This window comes from Anomaloglossus baeobatrachus, chromosome 2 (assembly GCF_048569485.1).
Source record: "Anomaloglossus baeobatrachus isolate aAnoBae1 chromosome 2, aAnoBae1.hap1, whole genome shotgun sequence".
NCBI classification, from domain to species: Eukaryota; Metazoa; Chordata; class Amphibia; order Anura; family Aromobatidae; genus Anomaloglossus; species Anomaloglossus baeobatrachus.
In genome coordinates this window covers 280013720-280029312 of record NC_134354.1, presented here as the reverse complement: position 1 = coordinate 280029312, position 15593 = coordinate 280013720, and positions in this window count along the sequence as shown.

The following is a 15593-nucleotide window of genomic DNA, read 5'->3' as shown; positions in this document are numbered from 1 at the left end:
ACTGAGTCCAGCTAAAGGATGAGCACTAATGAGTACAAGTGTATTGCATCAGGGAAGAAAAAGAGTGAGGAGATGGTCAATCAGGCGGGATGGCCAGAGATTAAGATAAAATTTTCTATTTTGCAGTGTTGTATTGTTAGATCTTGTAGCAAATCCTCTCTATATCTCTAATAAGCCACATGCATTTGACTAATGCTTGACTTAAACAGAAAATAATAAGGTCCCTAATCAACGGAAGCTGTGATATCTGGAACAAAAAAATACAAGGATATATAATATGGCATATTATACACAGGCAAGCATTTGATCACCCCCAACAATAAAGGCATTAAATCCTGTAGAAGAGTTGACAAATTGTCTTATGGGAAGCATTAAACTGTTGGGACTGGAAATCTGGAGGGCTATAAACATGGAAGCAGAAAGGCAGTACTTCATTTTCTACAAAATGCTTATGGATGTTGGCCTTGCTGGTATAAAACAATGAGGCGGTGTAATTTGTCATGTAAAAAAAATCTAAGAAAAATCCAGCAATCCCAAACGATAAAAAATTCCAAGACTTTATTTCACATTTTAAAATTCCATGGTTAAGACGCCATTAAAAGGGAAACAGATGATGCGTTTCAGATCCAACAGATCCTTACTGATATGAGTAACGATCTGTTGGATCCAAAACACGTCATCTGTTTCCCTTTTAATGGAGTCTTAACTATGTGTGGAGTACAGTATAGAGAGAGAGGGCAGCATGGGGAGACTTAATGGACAGTATGTAGGAGAAAATGTGAGGGGACACTGGTATAAGGGGATAATATAGGGTACAGTATAGAAAAGATGCAGCATGGGGAGGCAGTGTGAGGGCACAGTATGGAGGGAATGGTATGTAGGTGGGGAAAAGTGTAAGGAGGCACTGTATAGACACTGGACAGTATAAAGAATGATTTAGTGTAAGGACACCGTATAAACCACAGTATACAGATGGGCCATTGTGAAGAGTTTTAATATGGAAAGAGGTCAATGTTGGTGGGGACACTTAAATAGGGACAGTATGGGGGTTATATTTAATAAGGGTGGACAGTATGGTTAAAGCTGAAAATGGAGGACAACGTGGCAGTTATAGCTACTGCGGGTTGACAACAGAGGTGTATCTAGGTTTTCCGGTACCTGAGGCAAGAATTTAGCTTGACACCCCCCATCACAAGTGGCTTAAATAGTCGTTATGCGCATTCACCACAGTTCTTCAATAAAATGGCGCTGGAGATCGCGGTATGTGCATGTGTGGACTCCAGCACCAATTTAATGAAGACTGAATTACTGTGGCAATGCAAATGTGTGGCGCCCCTGAGGCTTCAGTCTCCACAGGGTACTGCACCTCACTTAAGGTTCAGTGCTCAACCCGGATCCAGAGGAGGTTGGTACCGGTTTCACCACTTACACAACTGAAACATACAACCAGGTTGCCCTCCCCACTGGGTACTGGGCTAGGGTCTGTTCTTAAGGCAGTCTCCAAACATGCGGGGCAGCCACTCACTAGTGACAGGGCCCTGTGGTAGAAGCGGCCACCAGGGGGAGTCTGGAGCCAACACAACAGTTAGGGAGTTCTCCAGCAGGAGAGGAAAGGAGCAGATGGTCTCACTGGTGGCTCTGGTGGGACACAGGCATTCTTATACAGTCGCTGAGGGGGAGAGCTTCATTGCTCCCTCAGGATCGGCACTACACAGGATGCAGGACCCTAGGAAAGATCATTCTTCAAGTTATTTTTCCAGAATCTGCCGGGACAGGGAGATTGCATGTCTCCTTGGCCAACACAGAGCCTGAAGCACAGTGCCATATAGGATCCGGGGCCTTGATCGGAGTCAGGCCCCATTGCGGAACCGTGGCACCTGCAAACAGGATGGGAGTTTCAACCAACACGGACTGGGGTCTCCAAGTAGCTTTAAGCCATGGGGATCCATCTTTCACTGCGCTAGGAGGAAGGGCCCACCAACCACGACACCGGACTGACCTCCAAAGGGATCCGGGTTCGACCGGGCCCATCACAGCCGGTGACCGGTACTACCCGGGCACGCGGCATAACAGTGAGTAAAACAGCCTGGAACCGCAGAGACTGTGTGAGCCTGTTATTGCTGGCGCCGCCGGCCTGTGTCTCGGTGCCAACGGCCCAGTACTATTCCCCTCATCATCCTCCCCAAGTCCCGTTCTATCTGTGGGGAGGGAAACCATCATTGCTGCTACTATCCACCCCGGAAGACAGTGACAGCAGCGGCGGCTAATCCCTGGTGGCGTCACGACAACAAACCCCATCATCACCTCCTATCCCCTTTTATTATGGACACCTCAGGGCATGAAACTGGGCAGGCCACCGCGACATCCCAAACCTCCACTCACCCAGTGATGAGTAACAGGTACGAAACCAGGTCTGAACCCCCTGCCTCCCTGGGTGCCACAAATAAAGAAATAAAGAAATGGAGGCAAGCCAGGAGGAAATGGGAGGAGGACTTTACAGTGAGGATCCAACCCAAAAAGGCCCACCCCCGTTGCACCCGTCAATCAAAGTGCAGTGCATTTCTGAAACTTTGGTTAAAGATATTTCTGCAACCAAACATCAGATCTTTCTACAACAGGTATGCCTGGATTTAGCATCTTACTGCCTGTATGGTATATCACAAAATTCTGGTGGTTGGTGCTCTTTAATTGTCAAAATTGCACAATTAGTAATATTATACAGTTGTTTCATTTTGCAGATGAAAATACTGTTTTATTGCAGTACATTGAATCAGCTTTCAGATGATAACAGGTTAGAGCATCTGTGCTCTACTCCCACCAATGGCTAATCATGTAGGACTTTAGACCAGGAGACTAAGTGACTAAGTAACTATCTAATACCATCCACATGGATGTACAAAATTTAGCTCTTTAGGTGTCACATACTTTGATAGTATCTCTCTCAACAAAGAGGTGAACGACAGAAATAAAATAACATTTTAATCTGCTTTGCAGGAACTATTACAGTGTGTATCTGTGGCGCCCTGGACTAGCCAGGTAGCCACAGACAAAACACACACGCACCCCCACCCCCATACAGTTACATTAGTCAAACAAAAACCCTTATTGCCTCCCTCCAGGGTCTGATGTCCACACCAGGTGGGGCGGAGCCAGGCGGTTGGCCCCACCCAACTAGGAGTTCACAGGCCTGGAGGCAGGAAAGGCAGTAGATTAGTTTAGGAGGTGAAAGTGAGAGGTCACAAAACTGCAGGTGTCTGGGTAGGAGCCCAGGCACTGACAGCAAGGTTGGCAGATGGTGGTGGCCGTCTGCAGGAGTTGGTGGAACTCCGCAGAGCCGTAAGGACCGGGGTTGGGCGGTGGCCCACTGGTACCGGACCGGGGAACGGAGTGAAGCTAAGCACACAGGCAGGGCCATCGGACCCCGACCAGGCTTGGAGCCGCCGTCAATAGTCAAATCCGAATGTGACAGGAACCCCCGGGGTTCCCTAACAACCAAGTCCCGATTGAAGGCAACCGCTCACACCGTGAGGATATACAGCCACCGCCACCGGCTAGAAATCCAAGGGCCAGCGCCTGCGGGCAAAACGGGCTCCTCCGGTATCTATACACCGGGGAGCAGACTACCGTTGGGAAGCCATTGGATTCAAGACAGTACACAAAGGTGCAGGGAAAGACAGCCGCCATCACCTGTCCGGGGAGAGACACGACAGCCGGCTGTGGGACCTGTCCATCCAGCCGTTTGGTTTACCGGAGACTTTATGCCTCTATTGCTGAGTGAGCACACCCGTGCCATCCGGCACCGCGCCGCGCTGTCCCTGCAACCCTGCACCTCACCAACCCTGCCTCCCCGTCACACCACTAGGCCCCCGGGACCACCAACCACTATCCACGGAAGGGGAGAACAACATCCCAGCTGCTCCCTACCATCGCTCCCGGGATCCCCGTCACCAGCAGCGGTGGTGCCCATCTTCACCACAACCCGTGGGTGGCGTCACAGACTAAATCCCCAACCAAACCACCCCCCTTTTCACTCACGGGCGAGGAGCGCCGCTCGAGTCCCCAGATCCCGCCCACCGCTCAAGCCACCGAGCAGCAGCAGCAGCGCCGGACCCGAGCATTAGCGAGCGCAGCGCCCCGCCGCCCGCGACATATCCAGTTTAACATAAAAAAATTGCTGAAAGTTCCTCTTCGAAGTTTGTTAAGCATGTGCATGTAGCCTCTCCTACTCCCTACTTCTAAGGCTTCACTACAAAGGTTGTTGTGTATTACAGTATCAAATGCAAAGTCAAGATATATCACATTAGCTACACGATCACATCCAGATTTGCCCTTAGCATATCATAAATACCCAGCATGGGTCAGTACTTACAGTATATTGTGCTCTTTCTTTTTGTGACATTTCATTTGTAATAATACTCTAAAAAATTTTGCACATTACTGATGTCGCGGGCGCTGCTGGTAATGGGGTTCCCGGGAGAGATGGTAGGGTGAAGCTGGGATGTTGTCCCCTCCGTGGGTCGGGGGGTTGGTGATCCCTGGGCCCAGTGGTGTAACGGGGAGGCTGGATGACTGGGGTGCAGGGACTGCGCGGCGCGGTGCCGGACGGCACTGGTGTACTCACTCAGACAATCACTGACAGAGTCGCTGGTAAACCAAAACGGCCGGATGGATGGGCCCGCAGCCGGCTGCAGTGTTGTTGTTGTGCTCTCCCCGGACGGCTGATGGTGGCTGTCTTTCCCTGCACCTGTTAGAAATGTTCTGACTCCTGTGGTTGCCCACCGGTAGTTCGCTCTCCGGCGTATAGGTGCCGTAGGAGCCCGTTTTTCCCGCAAGCGCTGGCCCTTGGATCTCTAGCCTGTGGCGGTGGCTGTATATCCTCACGGTGTGGACTGTTGCCTTCTGTCGGGACTTGGTTGTTGGGGAACCCCTGGGGTTTCTGTCACACTCGGATTTGACTATTGACGGCGGCTCCAAGCCTGGTCGGGGTCTGATGGCCCTGCCTGTGAGCTTAGCTTCACTCCGCTCCCCGGTTCGTTACCGGCGGGCCAATGCCCGACCCCGGGCCTTACGGCTTCGCACAGTTCCACCAACTCCTGCAGATGGCCACCACCGTCTGCCAACCTTGCTGTCAGTGCCTGGGCTCCTACCCAGACACCTGAAGTGTTCACTCCTCTCACTTTCACCTCCAAAACTGATCTGACACTTTTCCCGCCTCCAGGCCTGTGAACTCCTCGGTGGGTGGGGCCAACCACCTGGCTCCGCCCCACCTGGTGTGGACATCACACCCTGGAGGGAGGCAACAAGGGTTTTTGGTTGACTGTTATAACTGTCTAGGGTGGGTGGTGTGTATGTTGGTATGTATGTGACTACCTGGCTTGTCCAGGGCATCACACTCCCCCTTGGTAATTCAGACCGTCCGCGGGTTGCCCATCCATCACCGGTTTTATTTTTCAAACTGCAAAAAATAATTTAACATATTAAATATTCAACGTAAGTATGTTTTCAAATCTTCCCTTACGGGAGGTACGGTACTTTACCGTTTCAAAACATTAAACATTTTTATTAAACGGACGGGTTCATGGTCATCCGCTCTCCCACCCAAATAACCTGATCCTTGATGCTGCCCCTAAGAAACGGGCAGCACCCCTCTTCCCCAGTCCAGGTCCAGGTTACCCGAGCGGGAACGGGTACGGTGTCTCGCACCCGGCTGTCACTTCAGGGGACCCCACGTCCAGGGGGACCCCTGACCCCCGGAGGATGACCACTGGTCCTGGTGGTGGCCGGGCCCCAGCCTGCTCTGCTGTGGGCCCTTCCTCCAATCTGCCTCTCCGGAGGCGGCACGGACGGAAACCAGCCCACAAATTATTTACAGGCCCACAAGTTCGTGGGTGGCCTGCCAGTTCTCGGCCATGTTCATGAGCAGTTTCTCATGTGGGCGGTAAAACACATAGGGTCCCTCCGGGGACAAATTGCCGGCAACGGCCGGGATAATCACTGTAGACAATCAGGTGAAAAACTCGGTTTGATTTAGTGTTCATTCAAAGTGCTGAGGGTCCCAAAAGGGACAACTTGGTTGCAACGGAGGACCGCTGCCACTACTGCTCACTTCCGTACTCCTCACCCGGCTCCAGGTGAAGAAACACAGGCTCCATCCCTTCCAGCGCATGACAGGCGCGATGGGGGTGGGCCGCCCGGCATCCATTATTTCCGTTCCGAGGGATGTAAGTGGCCTCAATGTCATACAAGTCAAAGATTCCCTCCTCCTCTGAGACAGGCTCTGTGTCAACCCCCGAGCCGCTGTCATCTGACTCTAGGGGGCTAATGACGGGACCTGGCAGGACTGAGACAGTTTCCAACTGAGCCCAGACTTGCGGTTCCTCTGAGTCAACCGCTCCAGCTACTGGTTGGCTGGTGACCTCTCGGGCCTCCGGGCCCTGGCGGGTCATCAACGTGGACTCCATTACCTCCATCGGGGACGGCGGCCTGAGCAGGGCCGCACGGGCGGCTAGCACGGATGATGGAGTGGGCCCTACAGGGGCCAGGGGTAGACCGAATCCTTTAGCCGCAGCGGCCGGTCCCTGTGGGACACAAGGGCGTGGGTCACTCACCAGCTCTTCCAGCATGGCCTCTATTTCATGCGCCCGCACGACCGCAGCCAGCTCCTCCATCTCAGCGGTCCAGCGATCCAGCAGGTCCCGTACCTGGGCCCGGTTACGACAGCACAGCAGCATCACTTGGGTTTTCAGCCACGCCGCCGTCCCGGGGGCAGGCTCCGGAGACTCAGGCCTCTCAGGTGGTGCGGACATGTTGCAAGCTGCTTCCAGGAACCGGGTAAGTTGCAGAGTCCTGGCGTCCCCGCTTTCTATGCCCTCGGCTACATTAGGCAGGCTCTTAACCGCCCCCCTTGGTTCTTTCTATCATTTCCTCTTTGGGGGCGGGGCTTCACTTTCGCGCCTTCCCTGCTCAGGGAAGACGCTCGAGTGGGAAATTTTCGCGCCAAAGATGGCGGCGCTTCAAATTTTTCGGCCGGACGCCACCGGCGGAGACCACAAGGCGCACTTCTACTGGTAAGTAGATCTGTTCTATCCTGTTCGTGTCGCCAAGTTGTCGCGGGCGGAGGGGACGCGCTCACCACGCTTGGGTCCGGGGCTTCTGCTGCTGCTGCTCGGTGGCTCGAGTGGTGGGCCGTACCCGGGGACTCGAGCAGCGCTCCTCGCCCGTGAGTGAAAAGGGGTGGTATGTTTAGGGAGATTGTTCATGACACCACCCACGGGACGTGGTGATGATGGCACCACCGCTGCTGGTAACGGGGTTCCCGGGAGAGATGGTAGGGTGAAGCTGGGATGTTGTCCCCTCCGTGGGAATGGGGGTTGGTGATCCCGGGGCTCGGTGGTGTAACGGGGAGGCTGCATGGCTGGGGTACAGGGACTGCGCGGCGCAGTGCCGGACGGCACTGGTGTACTCACTCAGACAATGACTGACAGAGTCGCTGGTAAACCAAAACGGCCGGATGGACGGGTCCCACAGCCGGCTGCAGTGTTGTTGTTGTGCTCTCCCCGGACGGCTGATGGTGGCTATCTTTCCCTGCACCTGTTAGAATGTTCTGACTCCTGTGGTTGCCCACCAGTAGTCCGCTCCCCGCGTATAGGTACCGAAGGAGCCCATGTTGCCCGCAGGCGCTGGCCCTTTGATCTCTAGCCTATGGCGGTGGCTGTGTATCCTCACGGTGTGGACTATTGCCTTCTGTCGGGTCTTGGTTGTTGGGGAACCCCTGGGGTTCCTGTCACACTCGGATTTGACTATTGACGGCGGCTCCAAGCCTGGTCGGGGTCCGATGGCCCTGCCTTTGTGCTTAGCTTCACTCCGCTCCCCGGTTCGGTACCGGTGGGCCACCGCCCGTCCCCGGTCCTACGGTTCCGCAGAGATCCACTAACTCCTGCAGACGGCCACCACCGTCTGCCAACCTTGCTGTCAGTGCCTGGGCTCCGACCCAGACACTTGCAGTTTTTCTGCTGTCACTTCTCAACTCCTCCACTACTGAACTCCAAAACGAATCTGTCACTTTTCTCGCCTCCAGACCTGTGAACTCCTCGGTGGGTGGGGCCAACCGCCTGGCTCCGCCTCACCTGGTGTGGACATCAGACCCTGGAGGAAGGCAACAAGGGTTTTTGTTTGACGGGTGTTAACTATTCAGGGGAGGGGGTGTGTATGGTGTTATGTCTGTGACTACCTGGCTAGTCCAGGGCGTCACACTGATATCAAACTTACCGAATGGTAGTTGCACGAATCCATCTTCTTACCCTTATAAAATATTGTTACCACTCAATCATCCCTCAATCTTGTGGCACCGACCCTGTTACAAGAAAGTCTAATAAGATGAGATACAGCTGCCTATCAATTACTGAGCTGAACTCCCTCAGTATCCTTAGATGAATACCATCTGGCACGGGGGCTTTATTAATATTTAATTTGCTCAGATGCAGCTGTACTTCTCCTTGTGTTAATTTGGTTAAATAGAGAGGTGACGCTTGATTACTGCCTTGCTGAATGATCTTTGGCATAGGCAGTTCATTGTTGAAGAAGTTTAATATCTCAATTGTCTTCTACAATTATATTACTCTGATGATTTTTCAAAGTTCTGATGCCATCAAAATTTTTCTTTTTGGCAGTGATATTTTTGGGGATTTATTTTAATGTTGCTGTTGATTTTTTTTTCTCTGTAGCTAAAATTAATAATTTGACTTATTTTTCATATTTCCTATTGAGATCTTTATACATCTGGAATGCTTTTTCTAACCTCTCGGGCCATGAAAGGACACCATCATCAGAAAAATACCAATTGCTTAAGTCAGGTTTTTGTGTTACATTTATATTTTTTATTATTTTGGTTTTGTGGCACCCCTGCGACTCCAGTCGCCACAGAGTATTGCACCTTAATTATGGTGCGGTATATGCCTTGGGTAAAGGAAGGGGTTAATCACCGGTGTTCCACATTCACATTTTCCATACAGCTTAGGAGCCGTCTCACTGTGGAGCTGGACTAGGGAAGGCAGGGGGGTTGGCCAACATGAAGCTTGTGACTTCCCGGTCACTAGGAGAACCACCTGGGGGGTGGGTTCCACTTGGGGTAGAAGTAGGAGCAGCTTCACACAATCTTCAGTCAGTCTACCCGGGACTTCAGTTCTGGCAACATGACACCATCACCTTCTTCCTTTTTCTTCTTTCACAGGGCCTGTGGCTTGGAGTGGAACGCTCAGTCCGGGTCCCTCACTACCAGAGGGGCAACTCTTAGAAAGGACATTTTCCAAACACCGCTGGCTTCTTCCAACTTATCCGAGGTCGACGGGGCCCATCATAGCGGGTGACCGGTACTACCCGGGTGTGCGGCATAACAGTGAGTAAAACAACCTGGAAACGCAGCAGCCAACTCGGACTCTTATTACCAGCGCCACCGCCCCACGCCTCGGCGCCAATGGCCCACACCACCACTACTACTCTCCTCATCATCCTCCCTGGGCCCACTCCACCCGAGGGGAGCGAGACCATCTTGTGATACGCGGCTGATCCCAGGCCGCGTATCACAGGTGGCGTCACGACAATCATTCACAACCTCCACCTCCTTTACCCTTTTATTGTGGATACCTCGGGGCACGAAACCGAGCAGGCCACTGAGACATCCCAGACCTCCACACCGGCCCGGTGATGAGTAACAGGTATGAGACCAGACCTGAACTCCCTGCCCCCCTGGGTTCCACAACTTGGCATCACGAACAGTATAACGTGCCCGGGCAAAACCCGGGTACTGTACGCCTTACTGGACTGTGTTTAGCATATTGCTTAAAAAGGACAGTCGCCATTAGTCATTCCGGGCGTGCCATCGTGGGTGGTACTCAAAAAGAGCGCGAAAGAGAGCCCCACTGCCAGCAACTAGCAGGAAAACTTGTGCCTGCAAAGACATGTCCAGGGAAGAAAAAGACCAAACTGTCACTGTTGTCGAACCTGCAGCATTGACCCCAGATCCGGTGCTACCATTTACCATGCCATATCTTCCAGGGGCAACGTGTCTTCCCCCGTATTCTGGGGAGGCATATACCCTGGCTGACTTCAAGGACAGACTTTCCAGTTTATTCCGAGTGTAACTTATAAAGGAGGACCAGAAAGCCAGTGTCCTTATTAGTCAATTGACCGGGGCAGCCCGACGTGAAGTCAAGTCCTGGCCGGAGACCGATAAGAGAGTAGCAAAGGACATTTTGACTAAACTCAAGGAAACCAGCAGCCGAGATAAAAATGTGATTTTATGGATGTAAGTGTCGCGGGCGGGGAGGAGGGTGTCAGCACACTACGCTCGCCCCCTTCTGCTCGGGTCTGGCGGCCGCTGCTGCTCAGTGGTGGCTCGAGCTGTGGGCCGGATCCCGGGGGTTCTTGAGCGGCACTCCTCGCCCGTGAGTGAAAGGGGGTTGTTGGGTGTGGGGATGATTATTGTCCGTGACGCCACCCACGGTTGTGGTGATTTCACCACCGCTGCTCAATACGGGGATCCCGGGGATGGTGATGCGGAGCAGCCAGGTGTTGTGTTGCCCCTCCGTGGGCAGGGATTGGTGATCCCGGGGCCCGGTGATGGTTTGGGAGGTGCGGGGCCTGGTGGGCGCAGGGACGCGGGGGCAGCGCTGTGCCTTGCGGCACTCTGGTACTCACTCAGCCTGAGACGTGGACACAGTTTGTACGGTAAACCAAACGGCTGGTAGGACGGTCCCACAGATGGCTGCACCTGCACTCCCGGTAGGTGACGTCCCTCTTCCTTGCACCTATGGTTGACTTGTGGTAGCGGTGGATTCCCTCCGGTTACCCGCTCCCCGGCTTCAATCTGGGCCGGAGGAGCCCTACACTTTGCCCGCAGGCGCTGGCCCTGAGAAACTGGTGCCGTGGCGGTGGCGGTGTCTCTCCAATTCAGGTTGGGCTGTTGCCTTCAATCGGGACTTGGTTGTTGGGGGATCTACGTCCCCTTCACTGACGGATTCGGCAAATTTGGCGACTCCTAGCCTTGCCGGGGTCCGAGAGGCCCCTGCCCTGGTGCTGACTGTCCTTCGGAACACTGCTCCAGACCACCGGGCACACAGCCAACGGGGTCCTTCCAGGAACTTCCAACGGTCCCCCTCCAGACAGTCACCGCCGTCGCTGACCTTGCTGTCCTGGCCCTACACAAAGCTGGACCCTTCAGGCTTTCCTTCCTTCTTGTCACCTCTCTTGCTTTCCTCCTTTTCCACTTTTCTACTTTCACCACTTTCACTTAGCTGTTCACTTTAGCCCTGTCTAGGCTTCTCCTCTCCTCCTTCCACTTCCTCCTCCCTGACTGGACTGCCTGGTTTCTCTCGCCTCCAGAGCTGTGACCTCCTCGGTGGGCGGAGCCAACCGCCTGGCCCACCCCCTGGTGTGAATCATCAGCCTCTGGAGGAAGGCAACAAGGATTTGTAGTTTAGCTGTGATGTGCCTACCTGGAGTGTGGGGTGTGGTGATGTTGTGACCTGTGACCCCTGGCTTGCCCAGGGCGTCACATTCCCCCTTAGCAAAATGCAGACCGTCCGCGGGCTGCCGTCCTACACCGGTTTTATTTTTCTGAAAAAGATAACATTTGGAAATTAACATATATACATTTTTAATAATAACTCTTCCCAAGACGGGAGGCACATTTCTTTTAACGTTGCAACGGTTTACGGTTACGGTTTCCGCTCTCTCCCACCCAAGCAACCTGGCCCTGATGCTGCCCCTAAAGCCCAGGCAGCACCCCTTGACCCACAGTCCAGCACCAGTTACCCGAGCGGGATCTGTCCTTCCCCTCCAGAGGGTAGCCACCGGTTCCTTTGGTGGCTGGGCCCCAGCCTGCTCTGCTGAGGGCCCTCCCTCCAACCTGCCTCTCCGGAGGCGGCATTGCGGAAACGGTAACGGTAACCAACATATTTACAAGCCACTTAACGTTTGTGGTGCCCTGCAAGTTCACGGGCTTGTCCATCAGGAGTCCCTTATGCAACTTTTAACGGTCCCCACTGGGACAACGGTGCCGGCTCCTGCCGGTTCAATCACTACAGACAATCCGGTAACTTCTTCTTGGATCAATCATTTTTCATTTTCAACTTTTAAACAAACAGTTCACACAAACTCTAAACTCACACAACTGCCTTCCTGATCCCCTCTCTAAAGGACGGTTTCTCTGTACCTAAGTGGGGGTCTACCTAAGTTGGAACGGGTGGACCTCCGGGGACCGGTATCAGTGGGGCTAGGCAGTGGGGCAGAGGGAACAACTGGTTCCACCTCCCGGCTATCGTGTGGGACAGGTGGAGGCATAGGGGAGCTGGGCATAGGTTCATCCCTGGGCACTGGCATCGGTTCTGGCTCACGGTTGACCGCTTCCACCACTTCTTCATCCACAGGTTGTGGGAACAGTATCACTGGAAGAATCACCGCGCCGTTCTGCATAGGCCAGTCTGCTGGGAAGTCACCCATCACCGTGTGGATCACCTCTTTTTCCTTTTCCGCTGGTGGAGGAGCTGGCACCTCCGGCATTGTCCTCAAGGCTGGTGGGCACCTTTTCAGATGGTCCCGAGAAACCGTGGCCAAAGTGCCCCCTTGGTCGCGACTGATCTGGTAAGTCTTTCCATTCTCCCATCCGGTGGGCTGAATGACGTAGGGAGTTTGTTCCCACTGATCATCCAGCTTGTGGGTTTTTCTCTTCCGCTTCAACACCACATCTCCAGGCTGGAAAGGCCCGGCTGCCGCTCTCTGATTGAAGTGCCGCTCCTGCTGTTTTCGACTCTGACCCAGGTTCTTCTCCACATACTCCTGAATCTGTCAGTACTGCACCCTCCGCCGGGCATCCCATTCAGCCGTTGCGGGGAGCGTCTCTGGGGCTTCCAATCCCATTTCCAAATCCACTGGCAGCCGGCCGGGCCGAGCTCTCATCAGATACGCTGGGGTGCACTTCGTTGAGCTGGACGGGATATTATTGTACATATCGACCAAGTCAGGCAGCTTCTCCGGCCACAAGTTCCGTTCCTCCAGTGGCAACGTCTTGAGGAGACCCAGGACTAGATGGTTCATCTTCTCACACATACCGTTGGTCTGGGCATGGTAATGGGTGGTCCGGATCTTCTTGCAACCATACAGCTGGCAAAACTCATGGAAGACCTCCGCCTCAAAGGCTGGACCTTGGTCGGTGAGCACCCTCTCAGGGTATCCATGGGGCCGACAGAAGTACGCCTGGAACGCTCTCGCAGTGGTACGGCCGGTTAAGTCTTTGACCGGGACAACCACCATGAACCGAGAATAATGGTCTACTATGGTCAGAGCGTAGGTATACCCACTTCGGCTGGGGGTGAGCTTTACATGGTCCAAGGCGACCAGCTCCAACGGTTGGTGTGTAATGATGGGATGCAGGGGGGCCTTCTGGCTAGCTTCATCCTTCCTCCTCAACGTACAAGGACCACATTCCCGACACCAGGCTTCCACCGATTCCCGCATCCCACTCCAATAGAACCGCTCTCTTAACAGCATCTCCAGCTTCTTCCATCCGAAGTGGCCGGCACCATCATGGTACGCCTGCAGAACGGTGGGCACATCAGCCTGGGGGATAACCAACTGGCGGGTCTTCTCGTGGGTCTTCGGGTTAATCAGCTCCCGGTACAGCCTCCCCTGATGCAGGCACAGCCGGGCTCGTTCTTTCCACAAGCGTTGGGCCTCCGCTGGGGCGGCAGGGTCCATCCCGGCGGCGCCTTGCTCTACCAAGTTCTTGACCAGGCGGACCGCAGGCGCCTGATTTTGAGCTTCTTGCCACTTCTGACTGGGTAGCGGATCCAGATTCACCCGTTGTTGATGGACGTGGATCTTCTCAACCGATGGCCGGTGGAATGCAGGCAACTCGATCTCCTCGAGGTCATCATCTTCGCACTCACCCTCTGACAAGTGGGGCATTCGAGAGAGGGCATCAGCATTGATGTTGACACGACCGGCCCTATACTTGATGGTGAAGTCGTAGTTGGCTAGTCTGGCTACCCACCGTTGTTCTAATGCACCCAGTTTGGCCGTGTCCAGGTGAGTCAACGGATTGTTATCCGTAAAAGCGGTGAACTTTGCGGCGGCCAGGTAGTGGCGGAACCGCTCGGTGATAGCCCACACCAGTGCCAGGAGCTCAAGCTTGAAAGAGCTATAGTTCTCAGGGTTCCTTTCGGTCGGCCGGAGTTTTCGACTAGCATAGGCAATCACTTTCTCCTTGCCTTCCTGGACCTGGGACAGGACTGCCCCCAAACCCACATTGCTGGCATCAGTGTGGAGAATGAATGGGCAGCCGTAGTCCGGATACGCCAGGACCTCTTCTCCGGTCAAAGCCGCCTTCAGCTGACGGAAGGACTCCTCGTGCCTGTCCTCCCACACTAGTGGGGCTGGTCTTCCCCCTTTGGTCTGTCCCACGAGGAGGTCTTGCATGGAGGCAGCCATCTTCGTGTACCCCTTGATGAAGCGCCGGTAGTACCCCACCAGACCCAGAAACTGCCTTACTTCCCTTACTGTAGTTGGTCTCGGCCAGCTCTGGATGGCAGTGATCTTCTCAGGGTCGGGAGCGACACCATCCGCACTCACCACATGCCCTAGATACTGCACCCTGGGCTTCAGCAGGTGGCATTTAGAGGGCTTCAATTTCATCCCGTACTTGGCAAGGGACGTGAACACCTCGGCCAGGTGCTCCAGATGGGCTTCATACGTCTGGGAATAAACAATCACATCATCCAAGTACAGTAGGACGGTCTCGAAGTTTAAATGTCCCAAACAGCACTCCATCAGCCGTTGGAAGGTTCCAGGGGCATTGCACAGCCCAAACGGCATGCTATTGAATTCGCAAAGCCCCATCGGGGTGGTGAAGGCGGTCTTCTCCCGGTCTTCCGGGGCCACAGCCACTTGCCAGTACCCACTGGTGAGGTCCAGGGTAGAGAAATAATTTGCCGTCCGCAGTGCGGCCAACGATTCTTCAATACGGGGCAGCGGGTAGGCATCTTTGTGGGTTATCTGATTAATCTTCCGGTAGTCCACACACATCCGCATGGTACCATCCTTCTTCTTGACCAGTATCAACGGAGCGGCCCAGGGACTACAGCTATCCCGAATGACCCCTGCCTCCTTCATATTCCTCAACATATCTTTGGCACACTGGTAATGTGCAGGGGGAATAGGCCGGTACCTCTCTTTGATAGGGGGGTGTTCACCAGTGGGGATGTGATGTTGGACCCCTTTGATCTGCCCGAAGTCTAGTGGGTGCTTACTGAATACCTGGTCATACTCCTGCACCACCCTGTATACCCCCGCTTTGTGATGTGTAGGGGTATCGTCAGTGCCCACATGTAGCTGTTGGTGCCACTCTTTCACCTCCCCCCGCGGTGGGGAAGTGCTGGGGGCAGGTGGGGAGACCGAGGGACTGGTTTCGTGGATGGTGTGAGGGTCTAGGGTGAGTAGTTTGGCGATGGTAGCATAGCGGGGAAGCCTGACTTCTTCCTCCCCACAATTCAACACCCTCACGGGCACCCTCCCCTTTTTCACGTCTACCACCCCTCGGG